The sequence below is a fragment of the Hippoglossus hippoglossus genome, chromosome 3 (genome assembly GCF_009819705.1).
Source record: "Hippoglossus hippoglossus isolate fHipHip1 chromosome 3, fHipHip1.pri, whole genome shotgun sequence".
Classification (NCBI taxonomy): domain Eukaryota; kingdom Metazoa; phylum Chordata; class Actinopteri; order Pleuronectiformes; family Pleuronectidae; genus Hippoglossus; species Hippoglossus hippoglossus.
In genome coordinates this window covers 10,717,354-10,745,340 of record NC_047153.1, presented here as the reverse complement: position 1 = coordinate 10,745,340, position 27,987 = coordinate 10,717,354, and the positions used below count along the sequence as shown (strand labels likewise).

Here is a 27,987-nt window from a genome sequence, read left to right as displayed (position 1 = left end):
GTCTCTCACGGCCACAGTAAACTGTGATAAATTCTGAGCGGTGGGTTTTATTACAGCATTTTATTATCTGCATCATTAAAAACTATGCATGGGGCCAACATTTTTATTAATGTATAATTAAGACATACTCATACATATTTAAGATCTATTACATAATACTTTAATGTATTTAAGAATTTTTCAATTCCGATCGATTCTTGAATTTTAGATTAGACCCTGCAGAAACCTTGTTTCACCTGAGCAACAAATATAACAATCTGGAGCGGTTACAACCATAAGGAACAGAAACTGAGGGGTGGGTGACATGTTGAGGTCAATCATGGAGATCGATACTCACTGGACTTGGTCATAGCTCAGTGGGGCTTACAGTTTCAGGTTCGAACCTGGACTCCAGTTTCAGTTCCTCCGAGATATCGGCGGCAGCCCACACACTGAGGAAGAGGGAAGCGAGAAAAGAATCTATTTAAGAGAAATCCAGCAAATCTGGGAACATCATTTCTCTAGATTGAACACAACACAACTTTATTTTGGTATATTATCAGGGTACACACACCGTCTTAAACTTCAAACCCAAGGATATCTCAAGGACCCAACTTGCCTACTGCCTATAAAAGGACCCAACAGGGCAGAGTGTGAGATTAATCTCTTTTACAGCGATAGGGATTTCTTTAATGAGAACTAGCAGCTTTGCAAATACTTTGAATAAACAATGCGTGGTTACAGTGAAGGCAGATTATGTGGCCTCCTGCCTTTTCCAACACAGCAAAACAATATATCGAGACAGAATTATGTGGAAGAGCAGAGACTGAGGAGGAGACACTTGTTTTATCATCGTTTACTTATTTACTGACTTTAAATTGAAAATAAGTGTCAAACTAAAAACAAACAAGTTTAAAGTTTATTTGAAATGTTTCAAAACATTGATTTCCTTCTCTCTCAAACATTCAAGGATTTCAGGGACCTGTGGGAATCCTGTGTCATGTATACATATTCTGAGTGCTGTGTGTGTTAGGTGAGTCAGCTTTTAGATCTACATGCTAATGAACATACTTATATTAAACCTGGTGGGGCTCTCTGACAGTGACATTTTAACAAAGACTGTCTAAAAGCAAAGCAAAGCAGTGGGCGGTCTTCTTCCTCTAGACCAATCAGAAGAATGGAGATGTAGAGAGAAATACCAGACACGACAGAAAAGTGGAGAGAGAGAGTGTAGACGGCATGATGGAAATATAGTTTTTAGCCCTGTCCATTTGTTTGTTTGTTTGCAAGCGAGACTACCACTAAACGTGGAATGATACAGAATGGGTCAGGGAAGAACACATTCAATTTGTGGCTCAAGGGGTAGAGTGAGTCTTCCAGTCTTCCCCATTCCACGTGCCCAAAGTGCCCTTGGGCAAGATACTGAGCGCCAAATTACACCTGACAGCTGTGCTATTCTCAGAGAAAAAGTGCTACCCATAGATGCACTGTATGACTGTGTGTGTGTGTGTGTGTGTGTGTGTGTGTGTGTGTGAATAGCCATCATGACTAGAAAAGGGCGATGCCAGTACAGACCATTTATTTATTAACTGACCAACCAAAGTTAGGAAAAAAACCAAAGTAGTTATGTACAATGATTGGAGCTACTGTAACTGCACCTTAACCCAGTCATGACCTCTCACCTGGAAACAGGTGAAGCAGAGACTAAGGGCCTCTATCACCATGGCTGCTACGCATGTAAACAGTGTGAGAGGCTAAGATGTAGAACAAGAGTCAATTACCTGCCGTGATGAGCTGGGTCCATGGATACATATTTCCTGGATAAAATGGCTCCGGTGCTGTAGCGGGAGGAACAGTTCCTGCTCGGAGCGCAGTAACCTGCAGCGGAGTGTGGACGAGGGAAACCGAATGTGCCGCTTGATACTGGGGAGTGACGCAAAGATTCCAGGTCGTCCAGAGACTCGTACCTGCAGGGAAGAGGGTCATGATTCAGAAAACATCAGGGAATCCACTAGGTTAGGTGCAATTTTAAATCGAGTTTAGACGAGATACAGAAACAGGAGCCACCTCTTCAGAGGAACCATGCCGTAGACTGGTTCCTTGTTTAAGCTGCTTCTGCGCTGACGTATCCAGCTGTTGTCGGTCAGGAGCTGAGTCCTTTTCTTCATCTCCTCCAAAATCTGCTGCCTGTCTTGCTCACTCTTGGACAGGGACTGTCCTTTTCTTTTCCTCTGATCACCTGGACCAGTCAAAGTCGGAGGGGTTAGTTCCGTCCATCACCAAAACAGGGGGAGACATTATGACAGAGGGGGCAGACTAACCTCGTGTCTGTTTGTGGGAGCCAGCTAAGGCCGGGGAAGACAAAGACTTCGCCCTAAGAGAGACACACACACAGACATCATTTTGCAGAATTTGACTTGGGGGGTTTTCAGGGTCTACACTGAACTGGTTGCATGCTGATGTTGGCTTCAAGGCAAAGACACACTGAGCTTATCTTGTTCTGACCTGTGTGCAGTAGACAGCTGAGCAAAGCCACAGGATTCCACAGCCCTGAGGTGCAGCGTGAACAACATTAGGAGCAGTCAGAAAAACGTGTTGTAAAATGAAATTGCACAACATATTAAACTGTTACATTCAGCGAGGATGGAAGAGATCTGACACATGTTGGTGATATTAAAACAAGCAGAGAAAAGTGAATTCACCAGTCTTGTTCAGCGATGGCGTCACTCTGCTCTCCGCGTGCATCACTCTGGGGTTGACGTCCCGATTCTTTCCGCTCGTCTCCGTCAGGGCTCTGCTCTTCTCCTGCAGCTCTGTTTGACAGTGCATTCACATGGAGCTGCGTTCTGGCAGGGCCCACACCGCCATTGGTCATCTGGAAGGTGGTCTGCTTCAAATACATGGAAAAAAATATAGTTTATAATATATAATAATCCCTGAAGGATAATGTTGACCAGGGACCCTCCATCAGTATTCCTAAAACTGTATTAAAATAAAAACAGGATATAATTGCAATGATATTCAATATTGATGAAAACTCAGATAATTAAATGTTGCAAATAACAGGGAAAATAAATTGACATGTTGAAAACCGCCCTATTTCACAATGTAAAGAAAGTGAAAAATATTCCCGGACCCATCCCCTGATCCAGATTCGATTGATTATTTTCTGACCCATATCGCATCCTTCCACCAGGTTTTGTAGGAATTTGTCCAGTAGTTTTTGCACAATCCTGCTAAATAACAGACAAATGTAGACTACAACATAACCTCTTAGGCTTTGGTAATTAAAGTCCCATCATCCAGGGGCCACAGTCTTAGTCTTTACACTTGAGGGAAACATTGAAAAGCACTTTCTGTGATGACTTTATAGAGCAACATCTTATTATTACTTATTATAAACGCAGTGTTAACTTAAAAACGGTCTGCAGCTAAGAAAAGACTCAGGAGGACTGCACAACATTACCACCGACTTCCTGCACAAGTCCCCCATCGCATCTTGTTGTGCCCTGCGCCACTCTGCCTTCAGTCTCTCCTGATCCCGCTGGTATTGCTCCTGAAAAAACAAAAAAAAGAGGACACATGATTATGATGATTAATAAAAGCAATAAACTCCTTTTTGTGATTCTGTGCTGGGAGAAAATAAGTCTCAAACCTGTAGGAGGCGCTCCTGCTCTTCCTGCCACTTCTCCTGTCGCCGTTGATCCTCCTCTTGGTCCCACGACCAGCTGGATGAGGAGGGGCTGAGGGACGGCACCTGGAGCTGGAGATACGCAGACAGACTGTGGGCTGCAGCATTATCACAGAGCAGCGCACAGACTCTTTGAACAAACACACAGAGCGTATGTTTGAGCGAAGCTTTGATGAAGCGGTGCGGTAACTTACATCAGATATCGCAGATTCTGAACCTCCTGGGTGAGAGAACAACATGTCAGCCAAGAGAACACAGTGTAATGGAGGTCACACAGTCACCACACGGAGGCCGGGGACACATTAGCTGGGTCACACATGGGAGGTTCTCCTTTATGTCTGCATCACACTTCAGTTTGATCCCTGACAAATGCTCTGCTGCAGCTTTCTGAGCAGCACAAAAACTTTGATATTCACACAGTCACGACAGTATCAGGAGCGGTGGGGGGGGGGGGGGGGGGGGGGGGGGGGGGGGGGTTCAGTGTCTTGCTCAGGGACATTTCAATGCACTCTGAAGGAGCCGGGAATTGAACCAGAGTCTGGCAAACTCCTTATCCTCTTTTAAATCCGTCTTAAAGACACATTTGTAAAATGTGTGCTTTCTCCTGATCTTACCAAACTAGTTTAATCATTTTATATGAGTTTTGTTTTATCTTGTTTTTACTCAGCAGTAACTTTTTATTTCTGTATCTGCGCTCCAATGCTGTGTGATCTTCCAATAGTTTCAAATATTTTCTTAGTTTTTTGAGACTATTCAATTGTTCGTCTTCAATTTTTCATTTTTAACTTGTGAAACACCTTGTAATTGTGTTTTGAAAGGCGCTGTATAAAAATTATTATTATTGTTATATTTACAAGTCTATGTAAACCAAAACAAACATGTACAACATAAATGTATTGTGTCCTGTACTGACCTTGATGTGCAGGTATCAGTTTAACATATGATCAGAACTATCAAACAGGTAATGAGTGGTTAAGATTAAACCTGTTAATGAGTCTGCTAATGTCTCCCCAGCCTAAAGATGCTGCACACAACTTCTGAAACCAAACAGTAAAGCAAACAGTTAAGCATGCTATAGCAAATAAAAAAAAATTAATAAAAAGAGTAATCACACTCTCAGAGTACAGTAAAAAAAACAACACCACCACATACAGTGAAAACATTTACCACATAAGTAAACCCATGGGCTGAATCCTGCAGAGCCTGAAGAGAGACGCCATTGTAGCAGGACACAATCAGATTGATTAACATCCACGAAGAGCAGCGTCACAAACCAGTCATTGTGCAAACGAATGAGGACGTAACCAATTAAAAAGTAAAAACCCAGTCAGACAGAACATGGGAACATACAGTAAGAGAGTGACCTGCTAACACACGGTACATTAGAGACACGATCGGTGCTGCCAGCTCTGCGGTTGCACGGTTAAACTGTACCAACATTTTGATGCAGAAATAAAGTGGGCATTAATTCATGGAGATGCTACTTTTATGGTTGTGTGTATGGCTGCTTTGAATAAAATACTGTTTACACACTAGACTACTCAAGGTTAGTGCAGGTTGCAACAAGTTCAATTTAACGCCTTTTAAGACCTATGATAAGTATAACTGATATGAAGTCGTATCAGAATCCTAGAATTTCTTACACCTCCCCATATTTGAAGATAAAGTGGAAATGCCATGTTTTCTCTCAAACTACAGGCAGAGACTGAAGGTATCTGCCGAGATCAATTCGGACCAACGAGCTCAAAGACTTGATCTGATCAGTTATCAGTTGCACGTTGGTCTCGTTTGTAGATTTATTACAGCGTGCTAATATTTGTATCATTGAGAAATAACTACAGCACATGCTGACAAAACACAAAGTATGACGGGAAGTAGCGTTGCATGAACTTTTACCAAATAAGACATAGCTAAATGTATTCAAGACCTAGGACGCAATACTTTACGGCTTAAATTCAGATTATAAAATATTAGACTTTTTAAGACCCAGCTGTTTTCATGGTGGTCCTAAAGTAAAAGTCCTTAATCACCATCTAATCCCGGTGCCTCATCCAATTTTATATTCCTTCTTAAAATCGCAGCATACTCAGCATGTGCATTTGATGCCAAACAATTAACCAAGCCAAGCTCCAGCCACCAAAGCTACATTTCAAACTGGATTTTTACCTCTCTGTTTGAAAAACTCTGCCCTCCTTTTCTGATTGTTCCTAATCAATTTATTAACGTCTAACATGGAGAAAGGATGAGAAATTACAAACTGTATCTGAGGATTTATTCCTACAGATGATGTCCGTCATGTTTTGATTTGTAGTGTTTGTTATTACCTTTACGTTTGGCTGTCCTGTGGCCTTCAGCAGACCCTCCATCCAAGACTTTACCTTGTTTAACCTGCGCAGGTGAAAGAAAACCAAGATCGGCCTTATGACCACCAGAAGCTTTGTGCATCCATTTTTTAAATGAGACGATAACTGGCTGAACCATTGCTCACATTGTCTGTGTGCCCGTTGAATTTCAATGCTGCGGTTTCTGTAGAGGCAGTGCTGTTGGCATGGTGATCAGGACAACCTATCAGAAGGGGCGCTGCGGCCGTCAGATTGAGGGTCATCCTGCTCTTGCCTGGCTGGTTGTGATGACTCCCCTCACTGGAGCTCCAATCTAATGACAACGACCAGCCATCAAAACCAAGGCCACGTGATCAACCAACGTTTTTGATGCAAGAGGTTAAATCATCAAATTATTTTACCACCAGGAGGAGGTAAAAGACTAAATGGATCTTTTTTTGGCTCATTGTCTCACCCTTGTTGCCATAGCGTCTAATGTCCATGGTCAGATTGCCGGACTGCAGGGCAGATGTCATTTTATCCTTCCACTGGTTGTAGTTCATGTGTGCCACCGCCACTCCATCAACAGCCACAATCTCATCATCCACACACAGCTGGCAGAGCTCCGCTGGACTGCCTGAGGAGGGAGGGACGGACGGAGGGAGAGGGACGGGGGCAGGCATCAGGACAATGAAAAAAGATGATAGCGTGGACAGCGCGGCACAGAGGTGCCAGCTTCAGAATTCATTTGCTCAGCACAAAGTGAGAAACAAGCAGTAATGGGAGGACAAGGTTGCTGCTCCCGAGTCAGAACTAGGCCTGTCAAGCAAAACTGCACAGCAGCGAGTTAAGTGACACCTCTCTCACATCTAATTAAACATTTATGGTGGAGTTTTAAATCACACACACACATCCTGAATGAGTGCATCAGTGAAAACCACCCAATGGTCATTTCTCCTCTCATGTACATCATTATCATAATCGCTGTGGATAATTTGCACATTTCTCCTTGTTTGCATAATTTTGCACTCTTATTTAGCTGCACTACCATTTTGGCTCTCAAGAAATTGATGCACCAACATCGTTTTTATATCTCTCCTCTGTAACCTGAACAGCCAGTGTGGTGTGTTACTGTTCCAAAGTGCCGGCTGTGTGCGAAAGCAAACGAGAAGCGGAAAATAATATGCGAGCACGTTGTAGCAGTCAATGTTCAATGGCCTAATCGTCACACTATTTCAGTCCATCTACAATTAATTATTCATGTTACAAAATTAGAGTAATGCAGAGTTAAATATAGCGAACGTCTTACCGAGCTGGATGAACTTTACTCTCGCTCCTGTCGAGTCCCAGTGAGTCTGCAAACCAAAGTCTGGTACACTGTTGGGTTTAAGGGTAAGGCTCACTCTCATGTTACTGTGATCCACCTGAAACACACACACACACACACACACACACACACACACACACACACACACACACACACACACACACACACACACACACACACACACACACACACACACACACACACACACACACACACACACACACACACACACACACACACACACACACGTTAAGGTGACACCCTGTGATCCAATGTCCTGTACTTCCTGGTGGAAATCAGAGACTTTAGAAGCCTGCTGCATAAATACAGGGATACTCTCATAAGTGACGACTTTATAATTTTCCGGTTTTGTTGTCACATGCAGATTCATTCATGCTTGTGGCTTTAGTGAATGCTGGTAAAGCAGTGCATTGAAAAGGTATCTTAGGCCTTAAAGTCAGATGGTGCACATACAAGACTCAGGTTGAGGTTGGCGGACTTATGCTGGGAGTTATGTGATGTCATTGTCGTTGTCCATGCACCAATTGGTCCCAAAAAAAAAAAAAGCAGAGTGAGGGTCGTGGTACTTTAAGGGTACAACACAATTAACAGTGAAAAAATGTCTTTTACTGACATTGAACTTGTCAGAATAGAAAAGGACAAGTGAAAAAAAAAACGAGGACTCAGATCTAGAAAGTGTTAGACTAGAAGCTGAACCAGCATGAACAATAACAGACTGAAAACTGGCTCACCTACTTGGATAACAATTGTTTTTACAGTGCACTGTATGTTTTTCCTGCTGCAGCTAGTCAAAAAGTCAAAACACGTGTGGGTGAAAGAGACTCTAAGACCCAAGTCTGACAAAAATACTAACATCTTCCTCTACAAAAAAACTAAGCTATTTTAATATAAGCAATAGTTAACTGGAATAGCACTTAAAGTTCCTCTACCGGGCCCAAAATATAAGATATATTTAAAGTCTTTGAATCCAGGATCTATGAATTATTCTGAGAAATCAACTCAAATGTTGAAAAGCGTTGCAATATTAAAGAAAGTGAAAAAGAAATTCCTGGATCTACAAAAAAAATTGAATGGGTTCTTCCTTGGGTTACCCTCTGCATGCCTCTGTGATAATGACTGAGTGATAAATTAGACTGTGAAAACTGTGCCATGTATTTAGATTAACTTAAGTCACAAGAAATCAGCTGAAGTAGTTCAGTGTCTAATAATTGTTCCAAGTAAAATCTCTTAAACACTGATAAACTAGAGTTTAATACATGCAACAGATGTGATAATCCCTCATTAGAACAGTTTAAACATTTAGATCCTAGTTAAAGACATCTCAGGGTTCACAGATGTTCACAGTTCCAGTGCATCAATAGAGGAGCATGGCACAAATGCTGTGTGATGTAAAACAACAGTTCACCTTTGTAGATGTCGGCAGAGTGGAGCTGTTGTAGTGTTGGGCCTGCAGAGTGGAATTAGGTTGTGGTAGTGGCTGGGTCTGGGTGCAGGGCTGATGGTGAAACCCGTTGGTCTTGAGGGAGGACTGAGTGGAGACAATGGACCCCCCCGCCCCCCCCCTCCTCCTCCTCCACCACCACCTGATCTGTACCACTCTGCTTCATCTGGCTGGGTTTCTTCAGTCCGAGTGAAGTCCTCAGGTGACTGGCTGCAGTCTGTCTTTTAAGAGAAGATTTCGTGGGTGGAGAAAGACATTTTTCTTTCTCACTGTTCAATTGCAAACCGTTGCCGTCTACCTGCAGATGAAGAAAAAAAAAATAGAACAGGATGATTTCTTCAGATGGACGGTGCAGACACATGTGATCGCACCATTAACTCTCCAGGCAGACGTGAGAAATAAAAGTGTGTTATCTTGTAGTGAGTTGACGCTGTTCAGACTGTGGCGGCTGCATTCCTATTATTAATGGGGGCAAAAGAAAAGGTAACACAAGCCCCCAAACACAGGAAACGCTCTTATTATATTAACTAGCTAGAATCCATGTGGCGGACTTACGAGTCCCTGCGCACTAAACGTACACGGAGTCAGAATAACAGCCGGAGAATTATAACTGTCTAGACTGTAAAACATAATGTGCAGCTGGCGGCTCTTTCTTTAAAAAGCTCCATAACTTCAGTAACAATGGAGAATATTTTCAGCTTTGTCTGCAGAGACCATTGTAAGATGGCCTTCACTTCCTTCACGTTCATTTGGAGCCAGAGTTTGTTTAAGAGGGATGAGGATGGAGCCGCGGTGGGGATGTCGCACTGATACTCATGCTCGACCAATCACAGGTCAGTCTCAGCAGTCAATAAAGTTTCACCCCATTTTTTTAAAGGATCAAATAACTAATTAAAACAAAACTTACCAGAGAATTAAACTATTGAAGAAACAGTGTGATAAGAGCTACCTAAAATGACAGACCATCTTTGACTTTTTAGTTTGGTCCATGTCCCATCCACTAACATGGAGGCCAGATTTATGACCTTGGTTACAGGTGGCAATCAAAAAGCTTTAGCTTCACTTTTTGGGAGCAGTAATGTCGTCCATTCATATAAACACACTAGTGACAAACCTATGTGTATCGACTGTTTATCTGCATCCTGTTACCATGTCCATAAAAAAACAAACAGCTGGAGTGTGACTTTTGATGTCATCAGCGACAATGTAGGTCTATTTTGTTTTTTATTTTACAGGGTAAACAATTTTTCCACTAGTCTTACTGTGTGGAGACCATTTGGTAAAACTCACACTGCACAGTCTCGGCAGCGACGACATCCTCGACTGCTTGGTCCCAAAGGGTCTCGCAGTGATCGCAGAAGAGAGACGGGACGAGCCCTCGGACCGCCGGTATCCGCGGGGAAGGCTGGCCGAGCCGGACCACGACACAGTTCTGGACAAGTACTTGTAGACACCTGCGGTTTTCTCAGCTGGTTCCCAAGTCGTCTTAAGGCTCTCCTCCTGGGACCGGTGGGACATGTCCTCCAGAGATGTCTGATTCACTGGGGCAGGAAAAACGGTCGGAACTGCTGGATCGATGCTGGGTGGAAGCTCCTTCAGCGTAGATGCAGTGCAGGTGGATTTTGTGGCCTCCTTGGGCTGCAAGGTTGTGACCAGAGTGGAGATTTTATTTATAGGAACATTCTGGGGCTGAGCCGGTTCAGATGTGGGCTGGAGCGGAGCTGGTCTGCCCTGAGCTTTGACTTGAGTCTGAGAGCTGAAAGGGAAGTCTACAGAGGGTGTGGTGGCTCCTGCTCCCTCTGAAGCCAGGGAGGGAAAGTGGGTCTCCTCTCCCAGGATGGTCCCATCGGAGGCAGGCATGGCTCCAACCAGTGATCCCTGAGAAGAAATAGAGCACAGGCACAGGGTTTGCCATGTAACAGCATAAAATGAAGATGAAAATATACATTACACCCTGCCTTGCACTTTTCAAATGTTTTATTAGATGTTATAAGGCATTACATCTCTATTTGACAGGACAGAGTAAAGTGGGGAGGGGGAAATAGTGCAGGGCCGGATCAAGACTCCCTACATGTTCACCCAACAGCTCATCGGTTGAGCGGGCACCACATTCAGCTAAATCTATCAGATTAGTTATTTTTTTTGAATTCTTGGAACTTTTACCAGCATTACACAAAACAAATGCATTCAATAAAGCCATAGTGGAAAAACAGAGCACAGCTGTAAACTCACCTGCGTATGGGCTGAGTTGTAGGTGATGAGTGTCACCCTGGGGCTGTAAGGTGCCTCAGTGGCGTAGCTGCGGGACAGCAGAGCTCGAGTATGTGGCCGGAGATCAGAGTTTGTGGATTTTGACAGAGGAGCGGTGGAGTGGAGACGGGGGGCGGGGTTACTCCTGCGTGGTGACGGCGGCTGGTCTCTGAGGAGTCGGCATGTAAGGGAAGCCGATGTAATGAAAGGAAGCAGAAAGCATGAGGGGGAGGATGTGGGTCATATTACAGGAGTTCACTGTGGCCCTTCATGCACAGGGTTTGAGAGCGTTAGCATTTTCTATTGCAGGATTGTACCTCTTTAGCATTGCGCCGCGTTGTGTGTCATTCTTAAAGTTGCTCACAGCCCCATTGGTCATGGACAGGGAGCATGCATTGATCACATGCTCTCTGTCCAGCGACTTCCTGCGGTGGTCAGTGTTGGAGCTCCGGCGACGATTCTTCCACTTTGTCAAGTCCTGAAACAAACGTGTGAGCCAATGACACCGGTGCTTTTGAGGATAAAACTACTTTTTTTTGGCATTTTCAATACGTTAAAGCTCAGACACATTGTTGTGACATAGAAAGTCCAACCTCGACCTTGGGCACTGATCTCATCAGGTGTAACCAACTCCCAACACAAGGTCCTGTAGCTGCTCTCGAGCTTCTGATGGCGTCACATTATCCAGATGTTAGCCCCCCCCACCCCCACTTCTCCAAGAAGCTTCACTATAACTTAAGCTTTAAGGCAAAAAACATTTAATTCAATATGGATTGAGAAATCTCTAAAAATAAACTCAACTGGCCCTCAGTCCAGAATAGGGCTGGGTTCTTCATTATTTAAGATTAAAAAGGAGAAATTGATTTTAATATTTACCATATTTCCCATGATGTACCTCATTTTACATAACAGGGGCTACATTTTATCGAGTGTGTCTGGAGACAGTCTCCTGTGTGTCCGTGAACTCGGTCTCACTTTGATTTTACAGACCCTGCCCACACGGAATCGATTTGGAAAATCAGTGGTGATACCAAGTTTTGTGGTAATCCATCCAGTAACTGTGGCATAACCCTTCCAAGTAACAGACAAATGCTGACAAAAAAAACCAAACACAACCTCCTTGGTTGAGGCAACTACCAGTTATGCTCAAAAGCTCCAGAACTACTAAATGGACCTTGTAGTGGTACTTTTGACTTACATCCTGCCACTGAGCCTCGCTCTCCTTGCCGGGAACGCCGCTCGTCTCTGCGTGTTCTTGCTGCCACTCCTCTGCCGCGTCAGCGTCCAGGCCCACATCGTGAATGGTGTTCTGCTTAGGAAGTTTACGCACAGGGTAGAACATCGGGATGTCGCTGAGAGATTTACTCCTGTTTCACACACGGACAAAGAAACGGGACATTAAAATGAATAATGGATACGCAGAGCGAAGATGGCATCTAAAACAGCACATTAGTTTAGTGTCTCGTTAGAACATAGTGTTGCCGAGCAAGCATGACAAACATACCAACTAGCTTCTACATGCAGACGCACACAAATTACATGACGGGAAACAGTATTAACAGCAGCAACACGACACATTCTGCATTCAAACAACAGAATCCATAATCAAGTGCGAGGCGGGGGGGGGGGGGCTGCCATGCAAGTCAAATACCGCAGCAGTATAAATGGCAGCAGATGTTGCTGTCTGGGTAACAACAGATTTGACTCGCAGCAAGTAATGGCACTGCTGCAGTCAACAGAGGATGTCAGACGTGCCATTCAGATAACTTACAGCAGCTTTTAGCGGCTAGGATATCAAAACTGACATAATTTGATCTGGGCAACCAGGACTGTGATTACAATCAGTCCTGTGGTTTGTCATAAATTCCTCTGACAAGTCACCAAATGCTCCGTCTTCGGGAACAAGCAAGCAAGAGCCATTTGCAGAGTAATGTCCTTTACACCAAGCGGAATACAAACCAGAGCAGACACGGAGGAAGCAGCGGCAACATCAGCGCTTATTTTTTAAACCCAGATGTTTAGGACTCACCAGATCCAGCCAGGGTTGACCTGAACTGGTGTCTCAGGCCTGACCTGAACTGGTCTCTCAGGCCTGACCCGGTTGTGATATTCTCTACAGAACCAAAGAAACACATGAAGATGGATGACCGCCATTATGCTAAATATTTGGTTTGATAAAAGCAGCTTTGGGGATGGCGTGGGGACAACATCATGTAAATAAGAGGCATGTAGTTTAAAAGGGATACGACACAAATGGGTTCACACACAAATAATCTTGGCAGAAAGATTGAGTTTAATGCACAAATTCACAGGCTGCACATTATTTTAATCTGTTTATTGTTCCACATCAAATCATAGCACAGGTAGAAAACATGACCGCACACAATGTGTATAAATAACTTTTGTTATGCTATGAGTGCACGAGTCATCTGATTAACCATTATGATCTAATGAGTCACTCAGCACGTTGCCGTCAAAACACCCTCAACATCATGTGCTATAAAAAAATTTTTTTAAAAAAAAGGTGCCACAGAGAACGCCTGATACTTACAACAGCACATTCAATTATTCTAATAACTTAATTAAATATCTGAGAAAAGGAGAAAGATTTTTATATCTTTGCAAAAATTATGAAGTCCCCCTCTGAACCTTTCACACTTGCAAATCTCCAATGCATCTGTTTGACAATGTGGTACATGAAGAGATGAATAGAACAGTGGTAGAGCTTGTATCAGCAGAGTATACAGTGTGTAGTGTTGGTATTTGGGAGATCAGGTTCAGTAACTCCTCAGGAGGATAGATTTCCCTCTGTTTGTTTGTCGTTTGAAGATTATTCAAAAACTACTTTTCTACTGTATTTTGTGGAGGGGTGGGGCTTGACCCAAGGAGGAACCCATTAAATGTAGGTGCAGATCCGGATCAGGGGGGAGGGATACAGGAACGTTTTAACATTGCCAGGGTGGTTTTTCAACATTTGTATTGATTTCTCAGAGAATAATGAATGAATCTTGATGAAAGAAAAAACAATCAGGCATGTTTAGGGGACTGATCCATGGTGTGAAATGTGATGCAATTTTGATTGAAGATTGAAATAAAAATTTGGATCTAGCAAATTTAAATGTGGTTTCATAAGGGGACTGCTGGGCCCTGGTGGAGGTATGTGCTCTCAGACTTCCTGTTAGGTGTGGACCCTCGGGACAGGGAGTTTTTTGGTTTCTCTACAATTTGATAAGGTCTCGACTTTACTTTATAAAGTGCTTTGAGATAATGCATGTTATGATTTGGTGCTATACAAATCCATTTGAATTGAAAGTTCTCAGTGATGTTTTTGAGGCTTTTGAAGCTCTCCAGTTGGGGTAGAGGTGTTTTGCACAGTAGCAGACGTCATGGGGTCAAAGTCTTCCTCAGAAGAACCCAGAGTTTTGTGGCTAGAATCACAGAGAAGGAAGAGAACGTGTAAAATAAGAACATGATAAATAAACAATAGTAACAGTCTTCAAAAGGAGAAACAATGTTGAGGTTTTAGTTTATCATCTAGCGTCAGTAGCACTTGCTAATGCCTGCAACAAGCAAACTAGGATTTAGTTTGCTTGAAATGATGAATTTATATGCTTCTATTTAATACTAAACATGAAACCACATGCCATGTCAAACTGCAGTTATCTTAGCAAGTTATATTTTATGTTTAAGTATCAATTTAACTTAAGTTGTTAAGTCAGACTCAAGCCTGCAAACTCAGCCATGTGATATTTGTGTTTAAGCAATGCATCCACAGCTTTGAACATTAAGCAAATGGCAACAGTTCAAAAGAGCCCTTCCTGCTCTGCCTTGTATTAGTTTTACTTAACTGTGCCTTCAAACTGCCGCGCATCACAGAGCATTAAAAGCAGCCCACCGACCTTAAGCCTTGCATTTTACGATACCAGGGTCTTCTCTGGGAGCCGAGGTAGATCGTGCGCACGCGAGTCTCCTCTTCAGGCGTCCAGTAACGAGGCAAGAAGCGGTCGGTATTGGGGTTGGCAGACATCTGACGAAGAGCCTGCTGCACCCACCGGAAATACAAGTCATCTAGGATGGGGTCAGCTTCGGTAGAGTCGTCTTCCGAGTCTTCATCACAGAGGGCCCGCTGGAAAAGCTCTTCATCAAAGAGAGACTCGGGAGGAGTCAGAGCGAGTTGGGGTTTGGGAGAGACGGGGGCACCGTCGACGCTGCAGCAAAGAGCGGTTTATTCACAGCTGATGATCACACAGGCATCGCTTTGGGTGAAATAATAACACCAAGCATCTTAGAAATGATCTCCCACATCACAAAGCTGCTTCAAATTTTAAAAAGGCACAAGTGTGACTGATGATTAATGTATGATTTATGCAAATTCACAGTCTTCTGAGGATAAGCTCACAGGGTTACACAAGGTTCGTTAAATTTTTAAGCAGCGGTGCAGGAGGTAGCATCTACTGGTTCACCATTAATACTTTGCATCGTCGTCTACTTCTGCAAAGAGTTGCTGTCGTCTGTTGGGCACTAATCTGACCCGGGAGGGACGATGGTCTGTTCAGACAGTTGAAGTTCTGCTCCCATGGGGGTGTGGCAGCCTCAGGCCAAACTGCCCCCCCCCCGATCATCTGTTACAAGTCTGGAGCTCATTCTAACGCAGCCTCTAGTCGCCATAGTAACAATAACTGACGACTAACTGGATAAAGTCAAGAGACTTACTCAGAGGCCATTTAGTCTTCAATCTATTATTTGTATTTTAAAATGTCATTATAACTTCATAACCGGAGTTTTAACCACAAAAAAACCCCAGATAAAATATATTAAAATACTGTTCACAATAACTTGCATTGGCTGCTGTTTTTAAGTCGTTAAAGTTGACCGATCATCAGACTCAACTGTAAATTATTATGTCTTCAGAACAGAAACCGTTTTGACAAAAATGTGAAATATGCTCCATACGTTTTATAGTTTGTCAACATACAACTACTGTGTCACATTTCGGTCCAATTTCTGATTCCACAATTAAAGACGGTTTATGTTTTTAAGTCAAATGAATTATTTCTAAAAGATATACACGTTCAGACTTACAGAAAAACTATAAAAAACTAAATTTACAGTGGAGCAGAATGTGAAAAATGCACATCAGCTATGAATGAGTGAGTTAGTCACAGCATGTGAACTTGCTGTGTAAAGAAGCCACCACCACATCTACAGTACCTGGTGAGTGGACCGTCGCAGCTGCTTCCATTCTCCTCTCGTCTTTGCTTTCTCCTTAGAAGTGGTGGTGGGATATGACCTTTAGTCTGATGGACTGGGGGCTGTGACGTCTCCATTCTGAAGACCTGCTCAGCTTCTGCATCACTTCCACAACCTGGAGATCATATGGAAAATAAGCAGGAGAAAAGATTGGTTTTGAGGAAAAGGACGAGAAACCAAAGCTAAAAACAGGCAGATAAAGTTAATATGAAAGAAAAAGTCTGAAAACCAGAGAAACACACAGAGGAAGCTTCAGTGGATGACCGAGTCTGCACACAGCTAAAGCCTTTAGGGAGATTTGTGCCAAGTATTTGACCCTCTCCCATCCCAGACACTTTTAACACCACAGTGTGGAACTTGACACAATCTCTCACTGACGCGCAGCGACACCAAACATGGCAGTGTGCAGCAAAAATGACGAGATGCGAGGATCAGCGGCGTCTGGATAGAAGTAAAATGATCCAGTGTAACATGGGTGCACATGGAATAAAAAATATTATAATTCATGTTTTTTTTATATGGACTTTTCTATTCTAAGCTTTTTGCAGTTTCACAGTAGCAGGTATGTGATCTCAGGAAGAAAAGCAAACAAACTAAGAAACTACATTTGTGCCCAAATTCAAGATTCATACTTGAAATGGTGCAAGGTTCACAAACTGTTAACTAGGAGATTATAAAATGAAATGTACCTTCACTGTTTGGGCGGAGGGCCCGGAAGTCCAGAGAATCAACACTGTCCACAGAGTTCTCCCTCTTATAGCTCCGTCTCATACGCTGACGTTCCTCCCTCTCCGGGTACCAGCACTCTCTGTACCCGCCGTCTTTCACAAACACGTTACTGCTCTCGTCTAGGGACTGGATTTAAAAAAAAGGCAGGCTCAGTATGAACAGAACAAAAACAAAAAAAAAGGATTACAAACCAAAGAGGCTAGAGGAGCAGCTTACCTTGGACAAGGCCAAACCTAACAGTCCTTCAAAGGCCTTGAAGTTGAGCTGAGGTCCACTGTAGAATGCGTCGAGGTGAGCTTTGCGGCCCAACCAGTAGATGGTGATCAGAACCTGAGGAAGATCAAAGGCATAAACATGAAGTACACAACTGCACTCTCCTTTTAAAAGAACACATTGAACTTGTTTCTCATCTTTTCAATTCCAAACCACTGACAGCGATTACTTCTCTCCAGAACATCATAAAACTAAACTTTCAACTTATTCTGTCAGAGATGCAGGACAAAAAAGGTAAAGCGCCCATGCTACAATGACTTACCTCTCTGCCTAAAAACACACAGAACACAGTTCAATCGAACTGCCAGCCCACCCTTACCACTCCGACAAAAATGGCCATCAGCATGACAGATGGAGCGAGACCCTTTTCCGCCCTCATTTTAAAAGTGACAGCAAAGTGCTGCTGTTTGTGACACTATCATTTTGCAGCCTCTCCCCTGTGACAGCAAGTCGGACAGAGCTGCCAGTTTGTGCCTGGTGTTTTTCACCCAATGGGGACAGACAGTACACTGTGAAAGTCCTGAGGGGAAATGCTGAGCAGTGCTGCAGTCAGGAAATGTTTAGACGAAAGACAATAAGGAAACCCAGTGGTGCTAGAGGCTAAATGCTAATATCTGTATGCTACCACAGACAATGCTAACATGATAAAGCTAGAATGTAAAGTTCATCTTGATTTAGTTTGTTCGACTAAAATGGGATTTTTAGGTGGTGTGAGCTTTGAAGGCCAAACAATCCTACACACATTTGTCTAGTTTTTATTAGATACAAATAAAAAGGGTGGAGTCTGACAATCTGCACCAAATTTTATAAAATCCTAGATCAACGCAATAAATGTCAGATTTTCCTTTTCATGTCAAGATTCATATAAAGTTTCCTGAGAAACTGGCAAAAACAATGATAATTGCCCCCTTGAATAAACCTTTACCAAATTAACTGGGCTGGTCGATGGCCCATCCCTCCACCAAGTGAGGCGGAAAAAAAGGGTTCAGTACTTTTGTTGATGAACAAACAAACAAAACGAGGAATTAACAGCTATGATTGTTTTTCTGGTATTTAGTATTTTCTTGCTCGACAAATTAGAATTTTGACGGAACAAGAAAAGTCACTGGATCATTAAAGTGACTCAAATTCATCCTGAGGGTGTGTAGTAAGATTTCACTGTTGAGAAATTTCATTAAAAAACAGAACCTCATTCAGTCAGACATATTTTTTGCAGCATAGTTAGTTTTTGGCATCTACATTCTGACATAATTACCCCAGATCTGATTAAATAACTATATTGATGATGAAAAGAAATGTCTTTAACACCCTGTCGGAGCCTACAGGCAGATGCTGGGGTGGTGGAGGGGTTGAATCAACAGACAGCGATACTGACGCAGGGCAGCAGAGGCAATGAGAAGTTTAAAATTAGCCTATATAGCATCCAACTTGAGAGGGTGTGTATGAGAGAGGATGGTGGCGAGTGAGGCATCTCTCGCAAGTGTAGCTCCGTTTGTGGCACGAGATGAAAAGTCAGTACATTATGATACATTTCCTGAGAACAGTCTATGTCTCGTCTAGATTTTCTGTCAATTCATCCAGTAGTTGTTGAAATATCAGTCTTGAAGAAAAGCCGTGGAGGGACTGATACAACCATCCTGAAAGTTATGTCACTATAAAATGTCTAGAAAGGTATTAAAAATGTGTGACCAAAACTAAAAGGGCATTTGTAGCCATTTCCCTTCTGTCCCTAAACATATGATGCACTTTCCCCTCAGCATCAGCCATGAGAAACACCATTTAAAAAACACATGGTCTTTAAAAGACCCATTCAAAACCCCATCCACGGTCCACAACACTAGTGACATCAGCCAGACACCTATCAACCATTAGTAAAGACAGTGAGTAAAGGCTGTGAAATATGGGCCTCTTACTGGTATTGAGAGTTTCATTATTGTAGCAACTAAAGCGTTCTGGACACCATTTATTTCTCATTTGCCTCGAGGCGAGGGATGTATTTTTGACGTACTGCCCCTCTTCTCCCTGGCAGAGCGGCAGCCTCTGCTGCTCAGGGAAAGCCACAGCACAGAGTCAGACTTCCCCCGTCTGTCTTAACAGTCATCGCAGAGCAGACTGAAAATAAAAATCCATGTCGGGCCTGGAGAAGATTGTTACGGCTAAATATTTGATAACATAATGCAAGTTAAATGACAGATGAGAATTGAGTGGTGATAAATGCATGTGTATGGATTACCAATTATTCTTGATCAGTCTCTGTAGCAGCTACTTTACCGCTCGACTGAAAGCTAAATACAGATATTATTTCAGTTCTAGCCATTGTAGAGAAGCAATATAATTAAATGTGGGAGAGTTTGAACAAAAAAAACTATGCACAAAGACCCTTTAAAACGTGCAGCTTTAAAAAAAAAAAAAAAAAAAGAGGAAATTAGGATGATTCAAGCCAATTTGAGCCACTGACGCTAAAATTAGTTCCACTCTTACCTCATTTGCAGAACCTGAGTAAACAAGCATTCAGGGCTTTTTCTAGCTGTTAACATGTAACTGTATGAATAACTCCGCTTCAATTATCTGTGTGTGTGGTTGGAAACCTGAATGGAAACTGTGGCTTTCAATGGCTGCAAATTGACCCTAATTGGTTGATTCAAAGAAAAGATGCTACAACCATTACAAAGAAAGAGTGCTCCGACAAACAGCCTCATTACAGAGTCCACGTCGTCGGCCATTGTGTGATTCAAATGAGGCTCCGCAGATAACCAAACCACCTGATGAGCTGCGGAACATGTAAAATACCAGCGGTGCACACAAGCGTGTGCGCATATACAGCCGTCACATGTTTGCAGAATAATTACTGTCGGGAGCGACGCATTTACAGATACAGCTCAAGGCACAGTGATAAAACATAAGTCTTCACTTTGGCACAGACCAAGTGGTGGGCAATGCCAGATTATTGTGATGAGCCATGAAACAACCCCCTTGACCATCATTCACTTTCTGTTCTGGAAGAGTCTTGATGCTGATGGGATGTTGGCATCAGGAGCTGGAACCAACGTGATACAAGTGCTGGTAATTGGGTTGATAAATGAGATGCTGGCTACGGATTGTCTCTCATGTTGTAAAGTGATTAGAGTGTTAATGTAAAACTCATCGGCCATAAGAGGGAAATCAGAAAAGACAATCGCCTCATGAAACACATTTAAATTCACAAGACCCTTATTTTTATTTTTGAGCCGCACCAAATTGCTCACTCATAAACATGGCTGATCCTTTTGCATCAAGATTCATGAATTATTCTAACAGAGATTAACAAATATGTTGAAAAAGGCCCAATCTCCTAATGTTAAATGGTGAAAAAAAAAAGAATCCTGCTAAATAACAGAAAATGTTTCGGAGGTAATAAATTGAGAATTCATCCAGGTCAAACTTACATTTTTCAGTCTTCTGCTGCTTTCATCTCGCCTGAAATAGAATAAAAAAATAAAACAGGGAAAGAGATAAATCATGCTGCACTTTTACAGTATGACTGCGCATACTGTGACATAGATGCAATAGCTTTGCCTGTGAAAAAGATAAAGAGACGTTCGAGCGACATTTAAAAACTTCTCATTTGCAACTCTCAACTTATCAGGATTTAAAGACAAGCAGGCGATCAACTCGCACAGCAGCAGCTTGTTAGGCAGAGCTCAGATCTTTATAAATGCAAAGAAGCTATGATGCTAAAGCACGAACCTATAAAACAGGTGCTGCAGTAAAAATATCCCCAGTTAAGTGTGTGTGTGTTCCCCATCGTACATTACGCAATAATGCTTCAACTGGTTTCATAAGCAGTGTGAGACGACTTTAGCTTCATGACACAGGGCATTATCATGGTGGAAGTAGCCATCAGAAGACGGTAAATTGTGGCCATAAAAGGATGCACATGCTCAGCAAACAATACTCAGACAGGCTGTGGCATTCAAATGACGATTGCCTGGTATTAAGGGCCTGCGAGTGTTTCCCCCACACTACTACACCATCATCAGCCTGGACTGTTGACACAAGGCAGGTAATAATGGATTCAAGTCGCTGATGCCAAATTCCAACCGGCAGAAACTGAGACCTAGCTTTGGGGATGCTGTTTTCATTGCAGCCTCAGATTACTGCTCATTGCAGAGAGGAGAGGAACCTGACGTGGTCTCCTGCCGCGGTTCAGCCCCTTCGCCTCAAGGTTCGACAGGTTGTTCATCGTTTGTAAAGAGTGGTTATCTGAGTTACCCCATCCTTTCAGCTCAATTCAGTCTCCTCTGACCTCACTCATCAACACAGTGCACCCACAGATCTGCAGCTCACTGGATGTCATACAAGTAAACTCAGGAGATCAACAGTTTCAATGATACAAGTCACTAAAATCCCATTATTTTTCCTATTCTGATGTTTTAATGTGAACATTATCTCGGGCTGTGCTTGAACATTAATTATACCAACATATATTGGAATTTTAATATTGCTATCGAAAAAAAAAATTGTATTTAGATAATCATGGAAAATATTGCTCAGTCATCAACTGATCACTTGAACTGCATACTTATATGCATTGCACTGCTGCTACATGATTGGCTGATTGGATAATTGCATGAAAAAGGTCAGACACATTAAAATCATTGTGGAAGCACATTGGGTAAATGTGGGCTTCTCTGCGGTGGCTTGATCACATGTGTGCACACATACGTATGGAGTGACAGTGTTTACCTGAGAGTGACGCGAGTGGACAGGTCTTGCAGGTCTCCTGGATGAAACAGCTGGGACTCGTTCAGTCCCAGTTTCCCGCAGGCTTTCAGGAACACGTTCACATTGTCCTGGAGATTCAATATTGATGACACAGTTAAAGAAATAAGAGCACGGAGTTGGCGATGATGTTGATTGAAATCAATTAACATCATGTTGGGAAAAGGCCACAAACTAACCTTTTGGTAAAAGCACCAACAATAAGAACTTAAAAAACTGTTCTCAGATGCATTTCCTCTAGAACTGCAGCCTCTCTTAATAATTGTCATTTGTTCGATTAATCTGAACTCATGATTGAAATACTAATGAGTAGCAGTATTTTTGTACATGAACGTTTCCTCTCATATTTAGCACAAATGAATTTGAATGAATTCTATATGTTCCTATATTATATAATTTTTGTGATCAAATATTTTTGTAGACATTCGACCTTTAAACAGCGTTTCATATAATTTGTATACAAATCCTCTCATCATGATCATTACCTGAAATGTCAATGCATCATATTTCATCAGCTTTGGCCTATAAACATAAACTGTGGTAAAAGTTAACTGAACTTGGCTGTTGTTGGGAAACATTAAACTCATTTTGCTTGGTGCTGCACATTATTTAATGCTTAGAGAGACACTTTGTTCGAAGGAGGAAAACCCAGTCTGCCTTCTGTAGTTAGCAGCAAGCTAAGCATGAACCACCAGAGACTTCCCTTCCACTGCATCGGGGCTTAAATAGCGACACCACCCAGGGAGCAGCAGGCAACATCTTAGCTTCAAACTGTTTGTTTATACATTAATCAATTTAGAAAACTACGTTACGTGTACCTTTAATTTGCAGTCAACAGGTTAAACATGCACAACCACCAGTAGGGTCCTTTAGGCCATCAGAGGTACTGGTAATTCTCTGCTGCACCTCACAGAACATAAACCAACATCTAAGGATCCACTGTCGGGCTCCTTCCAATCACTGGCCCCTGATGGATGGTTGGAATTGATCTTTTTCTGCTCTTGCTTTGGGCAGTTTTGGCAATTTTACTTGTATGAAGCCATCAAAATACAGCCCGAAGGGGGAAAAAAATAAATCTGCATGTGCATTCATGCCTGATAAAAAAAACATTTCAGCAGTTAGTTTGTGGCCCTCGATTCTGGATCATTTGAATTTGTGACAACACCATCTCTCGGTGCCTTGGACAGGAAACCACACAATGTGTCAGACTTCCTGGCTAGCAGGTTTCTTCTTTTCTTTTGTGCTCATAACCAATAATCACAGATTTTAAATGAATTATTTAAATCTGCCAGGTATATTACAGCTGTGTACAGGACTCATTTATTAACGTAGATATTTCACACTGTTCCAACACATTAAGGCAAGAAAACAACATGAGTGATTCACACAAAAACAGACTAAAAACTGTTAAACACTCACCAGGCCAGCGATGGGAGTAGACAGCCTGTTTACTCGTTTAATGATGCCGGGTTTCAACTGGTTGATCAAACTAGAAGTCAAAACAATAAAGTAAACAGTTTAAGAACATTTTAACTTTGTGCAGCCCGTGTTTGAGAATCTAAATAATATTACCAGTCTAATTCCTCAAGGGAAGCTAAATAGATTGGAGCTTAATAATCTTGAACTTCTAGTAAAGAAACTGCATTATGAAAAGAAATGTAACAATAAAAAAAAAAAGTGAATTGGCTTGATTACAAGATTGATTGCATCGTTGAGTCAAGAGCTTTAAGCTCATTTGTAAGGGTCTATTACATGTAACTTAATTATTGGAATATGCCTTTATAGGTTTGTTTAGGGAAAATGATGCTGAAGCTAAACTTTAAATTAGCTTGACTCTACTGCAACTATAGGTTTACGTGGTAATTTAGCCCGACTGTCACTAACTACATCCAAGTTCGAGCATCATTACTCACTCGCAGAGCAGGACTCCATCCTCCAAGGCAGCTCGGAAGTCACTGCAACCAAACAACTTTCCAGTCACCTCCTAAAAAAAAATGTCAATAAAAAACACAGCATATTGAGGATTGACCACTGCATTTCATTTTTATCCTACCATAAATATGCGTTCAGTTTTTTTTTGTCTTATTTCTTTGAGTAACTACTTCCAGTTTCCAAGAGTGTCTATGTATTAACACAGCCTCCACTGGTTGAAACAAATCAGAAAAATATATTTTGTAGTCGTTTTAACAGTAAAACACAAAAATCGAATGAATAAATTATTGTGAAGTTTTAGCCCAAACCGCTAAAAACTACTGGACAAAGTCAGATGCTCACAATATGACTGCTAAGCATTAGGATATTAAATAATTTATTTAAACAAGCATTTCCACAAACACCCTACTTTTTGGTTCAAAACAAAGAATCCAACCTAACCCTGATGATTTCTCACGTCTGCAGTAAACACAAGGCAAGAGGGCTTTTTGTAATGAGGACATAAAAATGGGGCTATTAAGGTTCAACCAAAGGCCCCAAAAGACTATTCTTCTCACTAATTAGTCCCCCCAGGAATCTACGATCACAATTCATTTCTGGTGGAACTGGGCAGTGGGCACGGAGCGCAGGCTTCTCAGTGGAATCAGACAAACAAAGCAGTGCCAGACGAACAAAAAAAAGAGAAAAACTTGTGGTCAAGATGCTGTGTGTGTTCCACAAACTCAAACTTTAATTGGTCAATTCAATAAACAACTTCCCAGAAGAAACCACGGATCCAATAGACTTCAATGATACGTTTGTTACATTGAAACTTCTCAGTTTCTCAAATCCAAGAGGATAAAGACTGTGCCATTAAAATATAAATGCATCATTACTGAATCTGTGTGATTCACTTCTAACACGTCGCTCATACAATCATGTTAAATCTAGAGCTGCCACAATATGATTAATTGATTAATCAACTGAGGAATTGTTTTCACATATGCCAAATATTTGCAGTTCCAGCAAACGTGAAGATGCGAAGTTTTTCATTGTCGGACATGAAAAGTGAATGAAACTTCTTTGGAGTTTGGATTCTAAGACTCATGTTGGGCTTTTAGCATTGTTACCTCTTCCAAGGAGATACTTTTCACTGCTGTCACTTTGTTTTTGAGGCAAGATCACAAAAAACTACTACACAACTTTCCACTAGAATAACTCATTAAAGTTTGGACCAGATCCTGATCAGGGGCCACTTTCTTTAACATCTTTTCCACATTATCCTAGGGAGTAATTAGTGTATCTTAATTTCTTTATAGACAAAATGATTTACTGAGAAGTGAACCAGCAGATTAATAGCTAATGAGAATGATAGTTAGTTGTAGCCATATTTACAGTAAAAGGAAAATTGGTTAAGATGGAGAACCCTGATCTAAAACAGAAAAGCACCCGATTGTAATGCTCTGGGTTTCACCAGAAACTAATGACCCGTTTACATAATGTAGAAGAGGCAGATCCAGTCCATTCTCATTTCAGTCCAGTGGGCACTGAACAAACATGCATGTGTAATTGCTGCATGTTCTGTGCTGATGATAAACTGCAACATTTTTTGGACACATGGAAGCTTATTATACTCCAATCTGCAACACTGGGATATTAGAGGAAACATATTGACACCATTTAGCATTTCCTTAAAAAGCAGCATGCCTTGCTTTTCTCCTCACTAAACACACACACACACACACACACACACACACACACACACACACACACACACACACACACACACACACACACACACACACACACACACACACACACACACACACACACACACACACACACACACACACACACACACACACACACACACACACACACACACACACACACACACACCGGGTAAAATTGGTATGGGCTTACTGCCAACGGAGCTCTGGACAGAATTCTCACAATGATCCACTCATACGATGGACATTAATGGTCCCCATTAAGCGGTGGTCAACACTCACTGTGCCCATAGTTTACAAGTTGTATTCATTTGTTATGATTGGAGGATTACAACTCCTGCAGCGTTAGGACAGGAGCAGCCGCCTGATACCGAGAAAATGCATCGCTACAAAACCACATCCTCTACAAAGCGTGTGCGACAAAACCTGCCTATCACAAAGCGACAGTGTGTGTGCAAAGAGCCGCAGACAGTTAAGAAAAAACACAGATAATGTGAGGCCTGTATTTTAAATTTCTGTGTCAAACTTTTTCTAATCATCTGCTCTCCTATGTCCCTCTAATGTTCTGAGTCGCAGTCAAATCAAGTTTATCTGGTGACCACAGAGGATTCGGTGTGTCAGGAGCCTCTCTTACCTGAGAGTTATCAAGGTGGAATTTGCATTTTAGACTAAAGAGACAGTCAAGGTTTATATGTGTTGAGTTTGAGTCATTAAATATATGAGCATCAACAGGTTTACAGTTAAATTGCTAATGATACAGACCACAAACAAGTTATTGTTCATGGCTGAAAGTATTTGGCTAATATGAAACTCTTATCTCCACAAAGGGGTTAAACATCCTGTTATCATCAAATTTACCCACATCATTTATCTTTGGGGTTTCATTGCATAGTTTCATGTGTGTCCTTGTTGACTACCCACCCAGCCCCGTACATGTCCAGAACACCTACGTGACCATAGAAATACAAACATTGCCATAAAATGTTAACAATTGACCTAAACCTGCAAAAAGGCCTGGAACTGTAATGATGACATTAGCAGCACCAAGTCTACACCCTGTCATTTGGGTGGGTGGTGGAGTGGGTGAACCATGATAACAGTTCTCCCCATTAAGTCAGAGAGAACAAAAGGTCAACCATTTATTTAGAGACATCAAACATTGACTCGAAGGATAAACAGTCTACCCGAGGACCTGAGAGCAGCCGCAAGGGTTGAAAGCATTCAACACAAGCTTACAATCATCTTTGTAGCATGGCTTTGGATTAGGTATGGTTTATAGACATCATTTTATCTCATCCATGTTTTAAATGATATTTTTAATTTGTTTTTACATTTATAGTTATATTTGATACACCCATTAATATATTATACGTTTTTATCCCATTTTATTGACTTTTATTTATTCCTGATTTATTTTACTTAAAAAGAAAAGTTGTTTTAATGGTTATTTCATAGCATCTCTGTCATAATTCTTCTTAGTTTTGTCTGTTCTTGACTTTGAACTGCACTAACCTGTATGAAAGTTACAAATACAGTTGGATTAGTTGGTTCAACACTTAATTCCACGAGTTGTTTGCACAGGATTAATTAAAGAGAAACACAAACAAACATCTCAAACAGTGTTAACCAAAAGAAAACAGTATTGATGAGATTGAAACGTGAACCTGGATCCAGCGCTGGGCCTCGTTGAACGCGTGTGCACAGCTGACACTGGTCTGCTGACGCCACTCCATCTCTGTTCCTCTGCACAGGCTCAGCTCTGGGGAGAGTTTGTGTTGTTAACCACGAGGCACCGCATCACAACACAGAGAAACACAGGAACCAAAAGGAAAACTCCTCAAACAAGTTGAATCCATGTCAACAAACATGAGGGAAAGTGTGTGTGTGAGTCCTCGTGTCCACTCACCTGCAGCACCACTGGTGACACGTCTCCGCTGATTGACTTTAACTCAGAGCTGCATCACCGCTGCTCTCATCACTCACCGGCTCTGTCTGTGCGCCCATTGGCTGAAAACAAGTGGGATGGAAAGTTTCCGCCCACTTTAGAACTTACATGCAAACTTTTTCTCTTGCTCAGGGACGGTTCATCACAGTCATCGACCCTCTGCTGCCTCTGCTGGTGCACTTCGCCACTGTGGTGCAGAAGAGCAGGAGTCAGGACACTGTGCACAGGAATTGCAGTCATGGGGTTTAAAGGGATAGTTCACCCACAAATGAAAATCCCTTATCCACTCAGCACTATGCTGGTGGAGGGGTGGGTGAAGTGTTGAGTCCATGAAACACTTTTGGAGTTTCAGGGGTGA

At 42.1% G+C, this 27,987-nt stretch overlaps 1 pseudogene; it reads right to left on the bottom strand.

Annotated features, from left to right (window-relative positions):
• Nucleotides 1–353: 353 nt before the first annotated feature.
• On the bottom strand, nucleotides 354–27,516 carry LOC117759221 (annotated as a pseudogene).
• Between the last annotated feature and the right edge of the window lie 471 nt (nucleotides 27,517–27,987).